The sequence below is a fragment of the Schistocerca serialis genome, chromosome 3, assembly GCF_023864345.2.
Source record: "Schistocerca serialis cubense isolate TAMUIC-IGC-003099 chromosome 3, iqSchSeri2.2, whole genome shotgun sequence".
Classification (NCBI taxonomy): Eukaryota; Metazoa; Arthropoda; class Insecta; order Orthoptera; family Acrididae; genus Schistocerca; species Schistocerca serialis.
Genome location: NC_064640.1, coordinates 950,874,310 through 950,892,366, shown reverse-complemented (window position 1 = coordinate 950,892,366; position 18,057 = coordinate 950,874,310). Strand labels below are relative to the sequence as shown.

Sequence of the window (18,057 nt, the reverse complement as noted above, 5' to 3'; positions counted from 1 at the left end):
CCAAAATTGTCACTCTTTCTTAAACAAATGCAAATTTTAAAAAAAGAAAAAGTGTATTGACAAAGTTATGTAAGGCAGTCCTTCACAGGAGCCCTATATAAACTGTCAATTTACCGTCCCCCCACGCTTCACCCCTGTGGAGGGAAGAAGGGTGTACAGTGGGGGCCGTTATTGAATGGATTTATTAGCATAAAAATTTGATTTTTGTTTTATCACTTGATGTTCGTCACTGCCTTCTGCCTGGCGGCTAATTGCAACGTCTCAGTCTCGTTGCCCAGATCCTGACATAAACACTTTGAAACTCACGTGTTGAACCGCCAGCAGCTAAATTCACATGTTGCTGACGAGGTAACGCTACCGAACTGCGCGTCTTCGATTTGGCCGACCAATAGGGAGGCTTGGAGGTGGTCAAGTGGGAGTGGAACCGCGGCCAGCCGCTGGGAGCGGACACACTGTCCGGTGTCTTCTGCTGGCAGCTTCCGACCGGACCAGACGCTTTCCTCTCCTGCTCTCTTGGGCTGCAGCCCATTCAGTTTCGGCAACTTCTCTAGGCCTGCCTTTCCCTTTACGGCATTAAACGTCCATGCATTTAAAATATGTTTGATTTTTCACCCCAACGGGTGGCTACTGCTTTCCCCTCCTGGCCAATCCTGACACGTTAACAGTTCTTTCATGACCTCGTCCTGTCTTCCTCCTCGTCTTGTCGCTTCTGAATTTCCCCAATTTCATTAATGAGGATTTCCTGACTTTGGTCTTCTTTCTGTCGTCGTCCCTTGCTTCAATTAAATGATCGATTGTAACTGCATACCCTGGACTAGACGCATGTGACTTACTGGCTCTGAGGCGCTTTACCCGTGAAATCTGACTTACTTTCACTGGCAGTACCTCTTTCCTTATATACAGAACTTACATGAACTGCCAGGTCGGCATCATTTTCACTTTCAATTTCTTAGGGAACTGAACTTATATCATCGGACATTTGACATTCTCGCAATGTTTGCAAACTGATTTAAATGAACTTGTTCCGCCGTTCTGTCTTATTCTGCATCAACGGCTAGCTCGTGTTCCAGCTTTAGGGCGTTAGTGCACAGCTTTTGTCACTATGCAAAAGAACTTTGCTTCTCTTAAGCATTCACATCGACAACTACTTCTGCAAGTCTTCGATTCTAACTTATCACGAAAAATAACTCTACCCTGATGTTATAATTAATGCAGATATTGATGCCTAAGCCCATAAAACAAGACCTACTCTAAAATATCGTAAGCATAGCCATAATCAGATTTCTTCCACAAAAGCTTGCACAACGCTATTAACAACGGCGCAGCTTCAGAGAAGCGAGGCAGACATCACTGATAATACAGAAAATATGACACAAACAGTACATACACTGAAATAAAATGACTAAAACATACTAGAGCTAGTGCTCTAACTGAAAATTAATTTGGGATCCCAAGAATTTTCAATCCTTAATATAAAATTTTCGAAAGATCTCTCGCCTCCATTGTTGATAATGCCAACAAACATGGCATAAAAATGTGCTGGATAGGGACTGGCTTATACTACGCGCAGTCATTGAAATGCATATCCAACTTTTGCCGCGCCGGTTATCCGCGTGGTCTAGGGCACCTTGCCACGGTTCGCGCTGTCCACGAAACCTTGCCACGGTTCGCGCGGTTTCGCCCCACCCCCTCCCCTCCCCCCCCCCACCCCCGTCGGAGGTTCGGGTCCTCCCTCGGGCATGGGTGTATGTGTTGTCCTTAGCATAAGTTAGCTTAAGTTAGAGTAAGTAGTGGGTAAGCCTAGGGACCGATGACCTCAGCAATTTGGTCCCATAGGAACTTAGCACTACCACCACCACCACAACTTTTCTTTGGAAAGTAATCTTCATTTATAATAAAATTTATATCTAGTGTATTTTTTTCCAGTATATCCTTCCAGTTCACTCCATAATATATTATTTGTGCCTCACGCAAGAGAGAGAAATTGAATTTGACTTAACACTATAGAAGTTGGTGTGCTTGACCTCTTATTATATAGGGATGTATTCGGACATGTCACACTGACCTGAGCTCACTTTGGCACTAGTCAAAGGCCTCTCCCTCATTTTTCCAGCCTGTAGCTTCACTTAAGAATTTTTAACATGTTGCAGCCCTGTCAGCAACTGTGACAAATTAATATGTCAAAAATCCGCCTCATTTGCGGAATGTTACTGTTAACCGATCTAGTTTATTTTATGCTTCTGAAAAAGACTAGATTACTCTAGCTGAAACCTGGGTAAAGACCAGCAACATTTCGCCACTCAGGCGGATGTTTGACATATTAGTTTCATTTAAGTCTATAACATGTTTTTCAGGTGTGTGTGTGTGTGATGTCAGTTTCCGCAAGTCAAGTAATTTTCTTTTTGGAAATACCGTAGCATTAACTGTTTTTCATCCAGTTTAAGTAAACATTACGTAATTTTTGTACTTTATGCGATTTTACACAATTCAAATGAAGATTACAATTTTTTTCGACACGTGAATATGGTGTATCTTTGAATGTGGTAATATTTTACACAATTAAAGTGAACCTTATGTAATCAGACAGCTGCACACTGATTGGCTGCCACGTTTTAATGGCCCCTATACTGTGACTGGCTGTCTCTTTGGGTTAAATCAATAGAAAGTGCAGTGTAAGTGGCTGTGAAGTGGAAGGCTGGACCATGAAATCATACAAAGGCAGCAGAATTCATAATTACACACACTGAATTAATATTAAATGAGATTAAAATTAACAAAAAACCTTTCCGCTTAATTAGAAAGCTGCTTTAAACAGCAAAAACAATTTTTTCTCTCTCCAAGTCAATAAAACTTCGACAAGAGGTATGAAACAAAATAATATATAACATGGTATTCCGACAGCCAACCCTTTTAAATAGCTAAAGGTTATTTCCAAAGCAAGCAATAAATGACAAACGTTATTTTCTACATTAGATTTTAAATAGTTAAATTTTATCACCGAACAGTGAATGATAAAGCTGTACTTGAGCAGCAGAAGATCAAATAATTAATAATTATACGCCACACAATAACAATGGCTAAAGCTTAGCCATATCAGTTTTAAAATAGTTATAAACTGAGACACTAAACTAGCTGATCGCGGTATGTTACGACAGGTGAACGTAAATTCAGCCCGTAGCCTCGACAAAAAGGCATACCAAGGCCCTCGGTTCCGGACGAGATACACGTCATAGCGCCGCTAAGAAGGCTACTGGTCGGAAATCGCTAATGGAACTACACCCATAACACACTAGGATTGGTCACGAGCAACCGATAATAGAACAGATACAATTCAAACATAAATGTACATACACAGGACACTCCATCAACGTACTTCACATTCTCTTTTCTTTTCTTTTTTTTTTCCTTTAGCCGCTGGACGGTAACAAGGACGGTCCAGACGGGCCACACACAACCGTCAGCGAACGGGGCCACTCCACAAACTAGCACACGGACAACTATGGCGATACCAACAGCATGGCACGACCCAAGTACCTCACTACAGCAAAAACATCGGGCCACAGGAACCTGTATTAACACGTCTCAAAAGAATGTAGAGCTTTCAGCAAGCTAACGCATGTATCCGGCCCACCCCAGGCAAAATTCGTAACTTATAGCAAGAATGAGGCCAGCACACTAAGCCAAATTTAGACTTTAAGACAACACTATAACACATATTAATGAGGTACTATCCGGATAAAATTTAACCGTGCATGGTAGATACAACGACAGTCAGAAAAAACTGCTCCTAAATCCACAGAAGACATTCAAACCCACAATGTCAAAAAACAATAAAACCATCTTCACTGAAAGACCTTAGCAAAAGCTGAGAACCTTTTGTGTTGACTAGCGTAACCCCACAATAAAATTCCGCGTAAGTCCAATCCACTACTGCGAAACAGACAACCAATAGCCAGACCAACCAGGACTGACCGGGGAAACAACAAATTCACACAGTGTGGACAGCTAACCCATAACCAGTGCTTAGCATGTAGCGTTCACTTTACATTAGGGAGTCAAACCAACAATGTAGTTTTCAAGAAGAATTGAAAACAGGCTTGTCAGTTGCACAGCCAACATCAACGCTCTCACCAGCTCTCACATGAAAGAACCAGCCAGCATCAAATCCGGGGCAGAAAATATCGTACCTGCGTAACACACAAGCCACTCCCAAGGAGACAATCTGACATGTCATGCTGGAAGTCCACGGCACAGCCCGAGCTACTCGGCCAAGATAGAGTACCACTCCGGCTCTAGTTGTCTCTGCCGCAAGCCCACGCAGAATCAACACCTGGCGCCGTCCAGAAGAAGAATGCGTACGCTGCTCCCTCGTATCCGTTCCTCACTCGTTGCGACCTGGCGGCACTCCTTGCAGCTCCGCGAGACGGCCAGCAGCTGGCGCTGTGGGCCAAGGAAAGCGCCAATGGAAAGAAGAGCCCCATCGAGATGTCGCACGCGAAACACATGGCTCTTCTCCCTCGCGCATAACCGGAAGTCCCCGCCCTTTTTCGCCCAGCAAGAAGGAAGCTAGCTCCTCCCCATTTCTTGATCTGAGATGCATTGACTTTAGAGGTCTTCCTAGTCTGTATATTACAGACTGATCGGACTAGGGACCCTTAAAACTTCAGAGGGGCCCTCAAGATGCGAGGATAAATTGTTAGAAATAGCCTCATTAACCTGTCCGTTGACAAGTAAAATATAAACGAAAACGTTATGTCCTGGCTCAAACCTAAAGGGATGATGCCTTTCGTTGTAATTGCGGATGTTTCTGATGTGCGAGCTCCTTATCCCTACAGGCACTCTTTCAGTTTTCTAAAATGACCTCCGGGGATACCTTTTTGGGAAGAATTGTGAAAATAATGGAAAATAGCTAGAATTAGCTCAGCAGACAAGCAAATTCTGAAGCGCTTATCGCTCAGGGTTTCCTAGCAAACAATGCCTTTCTTCAGACTGTAACCTGGTTCCTGCTTACTATCCAGAGGGTGCTGTTTAATCTCCTTCAGGGAAGGGTCCGGCTCTGCATTGTCCTAAGATTACTGAACAGCTCAGGGATCTAGAATGTCATTGGAGTTCTCCATCTGGCAACCGTTCTGAATATCCTGGTTATCCTCATCGAACGTCCGACGTAAAGCATCGACTACCGAACTATCGGCGTCACTTATGTGGTTGATGGTGAAGCGGGAGGCTGATATGGACCGTCCACTGGGCAGTACAACCGGACTTCCTGGGCTGGGGAATAGCCCAGCTTATAGACTTGTGGTTAGTTTCAAGATCAAAAAGCGGAAAGATCGCAGCCAACACCTCTCGCTCATACACGAAATAATTTAATTCAGCTTAAGAGCGCTTTCTAGACACGTAAGCCGTAGGTTGCCACCTGTTTTCAACTTCCTGAAGGAGCATGCCAGCCACACCTGGATTAGAAGTATCCGTCTGACAATAAAATGTGGTTGAAAATGACGGACAGCCAGAACCGGTGGGTTAACCAAAGCGGTCTTAATAGCGCTGTAGGTGGCGACTATTAGGGGGTGTGACAGATGGATGGTGTGTCAGGAGGCACTCTCCCAGTTCGCCACTTGCCGGCTCTCAGGGAAGAGGAGGTGGTTGAGACCTGTGTTTGCCGGTGGGCGCATTTATTTCTACAAATACATCTCTCCTTTAGCGATGCTACGGCGGTCCTCTGCCGCTGCTTGTCCGGGTGCGCCGCGAGCGCCCGGCAGCTACTCAGAAAGTGGATGCTGCGTCTCCACCCTCCGCACTCGAAGAAGGTGGCACGTGCGTATGTGGCTTATACACGCCGGCCTAGGGGGTCCTCGATCCCCTCCCGCTACTGTGGCTCACCTCTGCTCTCTGATCCGCAGTGACACTTGTCGTGTGGTCGAGAAGAGCGCCGACCCTGGCTTGCCGTGCATGTAGGACCCGTGGCTCCTCTGAAGTGTCAGGAATGCTGGTGTCCTGGCCCGAGTCGACACGGATGACGCCCTGGCCATCTGCGTTGTAAGCTGTCAACAACGCCGAACTCGTGACTAGTGCTTACGGAGAGGAAGACATCTCTCCAGCGGCTGTTGGCGTTGTTGAGTACGAGCAGGAAATCTACAACAGACTTATACACAGTGTTAATATCGTGTCAGGGAGTCGAGTACTCGCATCCTGTACACCATCGATTCTCTGACCAAATCCCTTCTGAACTCAAATACTGGAGTTCTTATAGTGTTAAATAGTGGCTGGTGCTGACCCAACGTCACTTGCAAAACCGCATAGGCTTTCCTAATACGAATGTATCAGCGATTCATATCGCGCCCTATTTCCTTACACATTTGTTATACCAACAGACTGGTCCGTAACAACATTCTGTACTCCTTACTACGTTATCGACGCGGCTTCTTACTCCACGCAACAAGGCGACGTGATATTTCTCAGTCGTATAACATTACTAAGCTCCTGCTGATGCTAGCTACCCAGTTAGCGTAAACCGCTGAGTCCTGCTTTCCACTTGACCTGCTAACGTGATGAAACGCTGTCGTTTTGCTTCGCGCTTGTTGATACTCCCGCAAGGAACACAAAGTGAACGAGGTCTCGCTATTATGAAATTCTGCGGCCAGCTGCCTGATACAGGGTTGGTACGTAACAGCACCAAAGCCTAACTGTTGAGATTATACCCATCTGAACGCTTCGTACTTCTTGTTTAGTTGGTTCAATGAAACCACCGACTGAGCGAAATGGGCTAAGAATTTCCTAAAAATATTGGCCATTCCTACAAACCGAGCAGCTCTCTTCCTGGAGTAAACTTATTTAAGTCCCTTGTCCTTTCTTGAACAGTCCTTACCCCACCAGTTGACACTAAATGCCCCTGGAACGAAATTTCTGAGCATGGAAGACTTATTTTCCGTAGCTTATCAGCGAGTCCAGCAGCACGAAACCGGAGTAACACCTGCTTAAGATGATGAAGGTGATCTTCAAATGGGACACTATAAACTATTACATCTTGAAGGTAATTGTAAACCGATTCATATTTCGAATCGCCCAAGTCATTATCCGTCAACCGGGAAAGAGTGGCTGCTCCCATATATAGACCAAATGGAATGCAGTTAATTTCATATAAATTCCAGTCGGTTCAAAAATCAGTCACTGGCCTGGAATCTTCAGTCGTGGTGAGCCTGGTTAAAATCTAGGGCAGTGAAAACTTTAGCCATAGCAGACCAGATAGAACAATGTTGTAACTCCAGAACTGGAACAGATTCCAAAACGATCTTCTCATTTAACTGCCTATAATTCACGACCTGGTGATACCCTGCCTCCCCTTTAGGAACTAAAAACATGGGAGAGGCTTAGGAAGATGTAGAAGGCCTAATACCTCCCTCCTTCAGCACATTGTTCACTATTCATCGTAACGCCTTCATCTTGGGCGGTGAAAGCCGATAGGGAGATTTCCGAACGGCAACAACATCGATTAGCTGTATTTTATACCAGATTCTATTGGTGATGTCTAACTTATTAGCCGAAACATCTGGAAACTGGCTAAAAACTTTCAACAGGACGTCCACCTCCTGACTGGATAAATGACTCACACCAAACTCAGAACTTTCCACAGATACAGTATTAACTCTGGCTGCAATTTGACACAAAACAATCTAAATTTCTAACTGGAATAAAACCTAAATGAACAGACATTACTGGTATAATCTAAAACATATTCCACCCACTTGATCCAATCGCAGCCCAGTAACAAACTAACCGAAATATCTTTAACGACCATTATCTGAATCGGCTGTAAAAAGCCTTCTATAGATAGATTCCCTCTATAGTAATCCATCAGGGGCAACTCCTGCCCATTAACAGCACGACATCCCCATGACGTAGTTTGCAGAGGAGAAGGGTTAAAAGTGGAACAGTTGTTAAGGTACCCCTGGTAATCCAACAAGGAAACATCATTCGCAGAGTCAACCAAAGCACAGACGTGCATATGGTTCAAGGCAGCAGAAACAAATGGCAGGACTGATTAAGTAACAACTTTACGTGATTACGTCGGTTAACCAGCGGTTTCTGCCTGACTGTGCTTCCTCTGTTTAGGAGACAGTTTTTCAGTCAAGGCTTCTGCTGAGCAGGTCATTCACGAACGAAATGTTCAGCACCCCCACAGTGAAAATACCTCTTATCTCCCACCCTACTTCTCTCCGCACCTGTAACATTGGATTGCACATGGAAGGGTCTCGTACTCAAGTTCCCCCTTCTTCGCAACCCGTCAACCCTGAGAGCTAATCTATCATGAGCAGCAAGCATAATCCACATCCGGTCCTCAGGCCTTATGAGCTCCAAAATATTTTCAATCTCGTCGTCCACTGTTATAGCTAAGTCAGGGGGTAGGATGGCAAACCAGATCTCCTCAGTATACTGCCGGAGAGTTTCTGTAGGGCTCTGAATCCAGAGGAAATTATTACTAACTACACTCCTGGAAATTGAAATAAGAACACCGTGAATTCATTGTCCCAGGAAGGGGAAACTTTATTGACACATTTCTGGGGTCAGATACATCACATGATCACACTGACAGAACCACAGGCACATAGACACAGGCAACAGAGCATGAACAATGTCGGTACTAGTACAGTGTATATCCACCTTCCGCAGCAATACAGGCTGCTATTCTCCCATGGAGACGATCGTAGAGTGCTGGATGCAGTCCTGTAGAACGGCTTGCCATGCCATTTCCACCTGGCGCCTCAGTTGGACCAGCGTTCGTGCTGGACGTGCAGACCGCGTGAGACGACGCTTCATCCAGTCCCAAACATGCTCAATGGGGGACAGATCCGGAGATCTTGCTGGCCAGGGTAGTTGACTTACACCTTCTAGAGCACGTTGGGTGGCACGGGATACATGCGGACGTGCATTGTCCTGTTGGAACAGCAAGTTCCCTTGCCGGTCTAGGAATGGTAGAACGATGGGTTCGATGACGGTTTGGATGTACCGTGCACTATTCAGTGTCCCCTCGACGATCACCAGTGGTGTATGGCCAGTGTAGGAGATCGCTCCCCACACCATGATGCCGGGTGTTGGCCCTGTGTGCCTCGGTCGTATGCAGTCCTGATTGTGGCGCTCACCTGCACGGCGCCAAACACGCATACGACCATCATTGGCACCAAGGCAGAAGCGACTCTCATCGCTGAAGACGACACGTCTCCATTCGTCCGTCCATTCACGCCTGTCGCGACACCACTGGAGGCGGGCTGCACGATGTTGGGGCGTGAGCGGAAGACGGCCTAACGGTGTGCGGGACCGTAGCCCAGCTTCATGGAGACAGTTGCGAATGGTCCTCGCCGATACCCCAGGAGCAACAGTGTCCCTAATTTGCTGGGAAGTGGCGGTGCGGTCCCCTACGGCGCTGGGTAGGATCCTACGGTCTTGGCGTGCATCCGTGCGTCGCTGCGGTCCGGTCCCAGGTCGACGGGCACGTGCACCTTCCGCCGACCACTGGCGACAACATCGATGTACTGTGGAGACCTCACGCCCCACGTGTTGAGCAATTCGGCGGTACGTCCACCCGGCCTCCCGCATGCCCACTATATGCCCTCGCTCAAAGTCCGTCAACTGCACATACGGTTCACGTCCACGCTGTCGCGGCATGCTACCAGTGTTAAAGACTGCGACGGAGCTCCGTATGCCACGGCAAACTGGCTGACACTGACGGCGGCGGTGCACAAATGCTGCGCAGCTAGCGCCATTCGACGGCCAACACCGCGGTTCCTGGTGTGTCCGCTGTGCCGTGCGTGTGATCATTGCTTGTACAGCCCTCTCGCAGTGTCCGGAGCAAGTATGGTGGGTCTGACACACCGGTGTCAATGTGTTCTTTTTTCCATTTCCAGGAGTGTATATCATCCCTTAATCCGAGAGGTAATACTACCCACAATAATTCTTTTCCGCAAATCAGGAAAACTGGCTGAGCTCTAATATCCGAGCAGCAATAGAACTCAGCAACACTTCTGTCAAGTAAACCAACTGGAGAACTTTTCGGTGAGACATCAAGTGCATCGGCGTGAGTCTGCAAACGCAGCAGAAACAGAGGTCCACAAAAACGCGCGCCAACTCACCAACGGACAGGGCATTCAGTACCTGCGGCAAAGCAAATATTGTGTTATGGAACTTTGCAAATGTTGTGCAACGAAGTGACTTATTACAGACTTCCTTGCCACCAGGAATGAGTCATTCACCCTCTTCTGTTGCTGAAATACCTCTGCGTACTATAACACCCTCCTCCTGGCACAGATCTAATTCCAAATCTATCGCTTGCTTAAGCAACTACACGATTTTCGTATTCTGCTTGGGAATGACCTCTATGTGCTCTAAATCATGCAGTTTCCAAACCCAGTGGTTAAGGTGGTCCTGAGTTCTACTGACCTGGGTATGGGAGGGATCATTACGTCGCATAAATACAACGTTATCTCGCACATGACAAAGAAACGCAAAGTACAAAGCCTATGCAGCATCTACCTAACCAATGCATTCCGCGGTGGGGCACAACGGCCGTTGCAAATGGCTCTGAGCACTATGGGACTCAACTGCTGTGGTCATCAGTCCCCTAGAACTTAGAACTACTTAAACCTAACTAACCTAAGGACATCACACACACCCATGCCCGAGGCAGGATTCGAACCTGCGACCGTAGCAGTCGCACGGTTCCGGACTGCGCGCCTAGAACCGCGAGACCACCGCGGCCGGCTGGCCGTTGCAACTCTCCCCGCAAGCGTGTGCTATGCTCCGTCACAGATCGATCGGTTGGCGCCCCTCTAATATTTACACACTACTGGCCATTAAAATTGCTACACCAGGAAGATGACGTGCTACAGACGCGAAATTTAACCGACAGGAAGAAGATGCTGTGATATACAAACGATTAGCTTTTCAGAGCATTCACACAAGGTTGGCGCCGGTGACAACACCTACACGTCTCGGTCACCTCTTGTTCGCATTGACGGCTCTTTGAACAGTGGACGTTACATTTCAGATGTGTTACGACCCGTGGCTCTACCCTTCATTCGATCCCTGCGAAACCCTACATTTCAGAAGGATAATGCACGACCGCATGTTGCAGGTCCTGTACGGGCCTTTCTGGATACAGAAAATGTTCGACTGCTGCCCTGGCCAGCACATTCTCCATATCTCCCACCAATTGAAAACGTCTGGTAAATGGTGGCCGAGCAACTGGCTCGTCACAATACGCCAGTGACTACTCTTGATGAACTGTGGTATCGTGTTGAAGCTGCATGGGCAGCTGTACCTGTACACTCCATCCAATCTCTGTTCGACTCAATGCCCAGGCGTATCAAGGCCTTTATTGCGGCCAGAGGTGGTTGTTCAAGGGTACGATTTCTGAGGATCTATGCACCCAGATTGCGTGAAAATGTAAGCACATGTCAGTTCTAGTGTAATATATTTGTCCAATGAATACCCGTTTATCATCTTCATTTCTTCTTGGTGTAGCAATTTTAATGGCCCGCAGTGTAGATTAGCTGCGCCCTCCTAATGTGGTTCAAGCCAAGAAACCCCTGTGTTGCGAGTGGCTGGTTCTATCCTCCTGTAACACATCTGAATACAAAGTCTCTTTACAGAAATTAAAAGACCTTAAACTAGATAAAATAAAAACCGCGAATATTGTTGCTACAACTAACATTGGGACGCACAACACAACCATATACTGTGAACTGAATGATGCATCTCTTTGGGTTAAAACGTCGCATGTGCAGCACAAGTGGCTATGGGGTGGAAGGCTGGAACAGGAAAAAATGCAAGGGCATCAGTGTTCATAGTTTCGTAAACTGATTTTGGATTAAATCCGGTTAGAGTTACCAAAAAACCTTTCCACTTGATTAGAAAGTAGCTTCAAGCAGTAACTTTTTTCTATCTCCAAGGCAATGAACTTTCGATGACAGGTATGGAACGTCAGAGTAATTAATAACGTGGAACTCAGTCAATACTTTTAAATAGCCAAAGGTTATCTCCATAGTAAGTAGTTGGTGATTACATCCCACAAAACGATAAATGACAAGTATTGTTCACAATATTTGATTTTAATTAGTTAGAAATATTTCATCCCGTAACAATAATAATGATAAAGGTGCTCTTGAACAGCAGGGGCTCAAATAATTAGTAATTTTATACCACACAATAAGAATTACTTACGCTTAAACAAATCAGATTTTAAATAGTAAAAAAAAATATTCCAGAACAATAATTATAAAAGAGCTGCACTTAACATGGCTCAGGTACTTAATGATCTTGCTCCACACAACAATAATGACAAAATGTTTATGCACGATCAGTTTTAAATAGTTAAAAATTGAGAAAGTAAACTAGCTGATCCCGAAATGTTGCAATAGGTGACTGTAAATGCACCTGCGACCCCACCAAAAGGCACACCGTGGCCGTCCCCTGCGGATGAGATAAACGTCACAGCGCCGCTAAAGAGGCTACTGGCTGGAAATCCCGAAAGGAGTCACGTCTTTCTTTCGCTTACGCCATAGTACCGCAGCGATCGGAGGGTCGGCGTGGTTACAACTGATTTGGCAATGTAAGTTTTAGGGATGGCCGGATGCCCTTCTTGCCACCACCCCATACCCCCCAGGACGGAATCAGTGTACCCCAACTGTCTGCATCTAGTGTAAAGCGTGAAATAGTGCGGACGTGTGTCAAATGTCTGCGACGCGTGTAACTGGGGCGGAACGTGGAAACCAGACCGGTATTATCCTAGCGCGTGAGGATAACCGCCTAAAAACCACGTCCAGGCTGGCCGGCACACCGACACTCGTCGTTAATCCGCCGGGCGGATTCGATCCGGGGCCGGTGGACCTACCCGAGTCCAGGAAGCAGTGCGTTAGCGCTCTCGGCTACCTGGTGGATCGAAAGGAGTCATGTCTATAACATACTAACACTGGCTGTAGGCGACCGATAATGGAACAGATACAATTCAAAAACAAATGTACATACTGTGGTGTCACCGCCAGACACCACACTTGCTAGGTGGAAGCCTTTAAATCGGCCGCGGTCCGTTACTATACGTCGGACCCGCATGTCGCCACTATCAGTGATTGCAGACCGAGCGCCGCCACACGGCAGGTCTAGAGAGACTTCCTAGCACTCGCCCCAGTTGTACAGCCGACTTTGCTAACGATGGTTCACTGACAAAATACGCCTTCATTTGCCGAGACGATAGTCAGCGTAGCCTTCAGCTACGTCATTTGCTACGATCTAGCAAGGCGCCATTACCAGTTACTATTGATGCTGTAAAACACGTACCGTCAAGAGCGATGTTCACCATTTATGGATTAAAGTTAAGTATTCCACAGCTACATCGTTTTTTGCTAGTCTAATTTCCTTGTCCTGCTCCAGACCTCACGCCAGCCTGCATGAGCTAAAACGCGTGCCTTTCGGCTTCCTCTCAAACCCGGGTTGGCTCTCTTGCTAATCCACAACACATACTACATCAAATACTTCCCCTTCCTTTTTTTTCTGTTTTTCCCCTCTAGGCACGGGACGAAAACGAGGAAGCTGCAGACGGACCAAACACATGTGTAAGTGAGCGCGGCCACACCACAAAGAGGCATACGAACATGTAGGGTGGTACTAATAACAACAGCACTCCTTGCATGGCGCACACTGCACTAAACAGACTGATCCACGGGAACCGATATTAACCCCTCCCCCCCCACCCCCCCCCCCCACCCCAAAAAAAACGAATACATACGTCAGCAAGCTAACGCTTGTATCCGGGCCATCTCAGGCAAAATTCGTAACTTATGGCAAGAATGAGGGCAGCACACTCTTGGCCAAACTAAGACTTCACGAAGTATGTAGACGTTGATGTAGATGTAAAAGGGCTCTTGAAGACTTAAGATCAAATAAGGCAGAAGAGACAGATAACATTCCATCAGAATTTCATTGTGGAAGTAGCAACCGAACGACTATTTAGGTTCGCGCGTGGAATCTATGAGACTCTCGATGCACCATTGGACATTTGCAAAAATATCGTCCACATAATTCCGAAGCTATCCCGAAGCTAGCAAGGGCAGGTTTCTGCGAAAACTATCGCACAATCATCTTAACAACTCGTGCACCCAAGATACTGACAAGAAATATATACAAAATAACAGAAAAGAAAACTGGGGATGGGTTAGATGACTATCCGTTTGACTTTAGGATAAGTAAAGGCACCAGAGGGACAATTCGCACATTGTGATTGATATTGGAGGCAAGGTTGAAGAAATATCAACACACTCTCATAGCAATCGTTGACCTAGAACAAGCGTTCGGCAGTGTAAAGTGGTGCAAGATGTTCGAAAATCTATGACTAATGGAAGTAAGCAGTAGGGAGACTGGTAATATACAATATGTAGAAGAATCAAAAGGAAACAATAACACTGAAAGTCAAAGAACGAAGTGTTTGGATTAAGAAATGTGTGAAACAGGGATCAACTTCAAAATTCAAATTGCTCTGAGCACTATGGGACTTTAACTGTTGAGGTCATCAGTCCCCTAGAACTTAGAACTACTTAAAGCTAACAAACCTAATGACTATATATATGACGGTAGTATCTGTTCCCGAAAGAACAGTTACCGTGGATGACCATGCAGCTTTGCTAGAAATGAAATGATAATTAAATAGACACCCTAGCTGCAAGCAGGCGTTGATAGACTTCATTGGGGACATGTTGAAAATGTGTGCCCCGTCCGGGACTCGAACCCGGGATCTCCTGCTTACATGGCAGACGCTCTATCCATGTGAGCCACCGCGGGCACAGAGGATAGTGCGTCTGCAGGGACTTATCCCTTGCACGCTCCCCGTGAGATCCACATTCCCAACATGTCCACAACACTACATTCTTAGTGCGCCTAATAGATGTGTGCGAACGCACACGCTATGCCCGAACTCGTACGGGACTTGGTAGATTAATCTGCCTCGAGTAATGAGTATGATGGGCAAACATCTATTAGGCGCACTACGAATGTAGTGTTGTGGACATGTTGGGAATGTGGATCTCACGGGGAGCGTGCAAGGGATAAGTCCCTGCAGACGCACTATCCTCTGTGCCCGCGGTGGCTCAGATGGATAGAGCGTCTGCCATGTAAGCAGGAGATCCCGGGTTCGAGTCCCGGACGGGGCACACATTTTCAACATGTCCCCAATGAAGTGTATCAACGCCTGCTTGCAGCTAGGGTGTCTATTTAATTATCATTTCAAACCTAATGACATCACACAACACCCAGTCATCACGAGGCAGAGAAAATCCCAGACCCCGCCGGGAGTCGAACCCGGGAACCTGGGCGCGGGAAGCGGGAACGCTACCGCACGACCACGAGCTGTGGACAGGCATCAAGTATATCGCTCGTACTGTTCAGTCTATACGTCGATGAAGGAATGACAGAAATAAAAGAAAGGTATTAGAGTGGGACTAAAATGCAGGGTGAAAGGATATCAATGATAAGGTTCGTTGATGACATTGCTATCTGTTACGAATGTGAAGAAGAATTATGGATGGAATGAATACTCTATTGAGTCCAGAATATAGACTGAGAGTAAACAGGAGAAAGACAAAGATGCAGAGATATAGCAGAAATGAAAATAGCGAGACACATGGGGAACGTTGGGGATCATGGAGTAGACGAAGTTGATGATTTCTGCTACATTGGAAGCAATATTACCTATGAACGAAGCAGAGAGGACGTAAAGAGCAGTGTAGCACAGATAAAGAGGGCATTCCTAATAAAGCGAAATCTACTGGTATCAAACGTTGGCCTTAAATTGAGGAATAAATTTATGAGAATGTACGTTTGGAGCACAGCGTTGTATTATGATGAGTCATGGACAGCGGGAAAACCGGACCGAAAGAGAATCAAGGCGTTTTCGATGTTCTGCTAGCGAAGAATGTTGAAAATTAAGTGGACCAATAAGGTAAGCAATGAGGAGACTCTCCAGAGAATCTGCGAAGGAAGGAACATACGGGAAAGACAGACAAGAAGAAGGAACTGGATGATAGGAGACGTGTTAAGGTGTTAAGGAATAAACTCCATGGTACTGGAGGAAGCTGTAGAGGTTAAAAACTGTAGGGGAGCACAGAACTTGAGCACGTCCAACAAATAATTGAGGATGTAGGGTGCAAGTGCTACTCTGGAATGAAGAGGTTGACACAGGACAGTAATTAGTGGCGAGCCACATAAAACCAGTTACAAGACTGATGGCTCAAAATAAAAAGAAGCTGCTCAGTTGGCCTCACGAGATTGAGTCCACCGCGTATCAGTCCTCGCACAAGGGAAAAATTCCCTGGCAGTGACTGAAATCGAACCCAGTTCCTCAGAAGGGCTGTCAATCGCGTTGGCCACACACTTACGGAGGCAGACCTTATCTCACTCGTATATACTGTGTGTGTTTTACTTTCCATCATGCTTGCAGTGCGAGGCTTATAACGATGAAGTGCCTTGTTTTCAAATGAAAGTATTGTATTTATTACTAACTTTCTTACGTTGAACTGTTTGTTACGATTCTATGAAACAGTCAAAAAGTTGGTATTTATAATTATAACAACAACCTTAGAGAGATTAGATTAGATTAAATTAGTATTTGTTCCGTAGATCATGAATACGACACTTTGTAATGATGTGGAACGTGTCACGTTAATAAAAGGTGTCCATACAAGATATTACATTACACAAAATATTACATGACATTCAAACGTTTCAATTTTTTTGTGGGGGTTGGGAAATTACCCACTTACTATATCCAAAAATTCATCTAATGAGTAGAAGAAGTTGCTATTAAGAAATTCCTTTAATTTCTTTTTAAATGCTATATGGCTATCTGTCAGACCTTTGATGCAATTAGGTAAGTTAGATTTAATCTTGAGTAGTGAAGATCATCCTTTCTCCTAGTATTGTAGTCATGTACACTGCTATTACTTTTGAATTCGTTCGGATTGTTAATAACAAATTTCATAAGTGAATATATATATATATATATATATATATATATATATATATATATATATATATATATATATATATTGTGAGGCTACAGTGAAGCTTTCTAACTCTTTAAATAAGTGTTTGCAGGATGATCTTGGATGAGTTCCAGCAATTATTCTGATTACACGCTTTTGTGCAATGAACACTCCTTTACTCAACGATGAGTTACCCGAGAATATGATGCCATACGAAAGCAGAGAATGAAAATAGGCGTGATAAGCTAATTTACTTAGATGTATATCGCCAAAATTTGCAATGAGCCTAATAGCATAAGTAGCCGAACTCAAACGTTTCAGCAGGTCCCCAGTGTGTTTTTTCCAGTTTAACCCCTCATCAATGCATACACCTAGAAATTTTGAATATTCTACCTTAGCTACCGATTTCTGATCGAAGTCTATATTTATTAATCGTGTCATTTCATTTACTGTGTGGAACTGTATATACTGTGTTTTGCCAAAGTTTAATGAGAGCCCATTTGCAGAGAACCACTTAATGATTTCCTGAAAAACATCGTTTAAAATTTCACCAGTTAATTCTTGTCTGTTGGGTGTGATAGCTATACTTGTATCATCGGCAAAAAGTACCAGCTTTGCACCTTCATGAATACAGAATTGCAAGTCATTAATATACAGGGTGTCAATGCTATCTTGTCCACCCAAAATATCTCTGGAACAATAACAGCTATTGGAAAACGACTTCCACCGGTATCAATGTTGGGCTGGGACCCATGAATGTACATATTTGGAAACATTCTAAAACGAAAGCATATGTGTTCTTTAACACAAACTTATGTTTTTTTAAAAGGACCTCCTATACAGGGTGATTCAAAAAGAATACCACAACTTTAAAAATGTGTATTTAATGAAAGAAACATAATATAACCTTCTGTTATACATCATTACAAAGAGTATTTAAAAAGGTTTTTTTTCACTTAAAAACAGGTTCAGAGATGTTCAATATGGCCCCCTCCAGACACACGTGCAATATCAACCCGATACTCCAACTCGTTCCACA

The 18,057-nt window shown here is 45.2% G+C and overlaps 1 non-coding gene across 1 annotated transcript; it reads left to right on the top strand.

Annotated features, from left to right (window-relative positions):
* The first annotated feature begins 15,113 nt into the window (after positions 1-15,113).
* On the top strand, positions 15,114-15,188 carry Trnat-ugu (transfer RNA threonine (anticodon UGU)). Its single transcript has one exon. It is a non-coding gene; the product is annotated as a tRNA-Thr (tRNA).
* Positions 15,189-18,057: the final 2,869 nt, after the last annotated feature.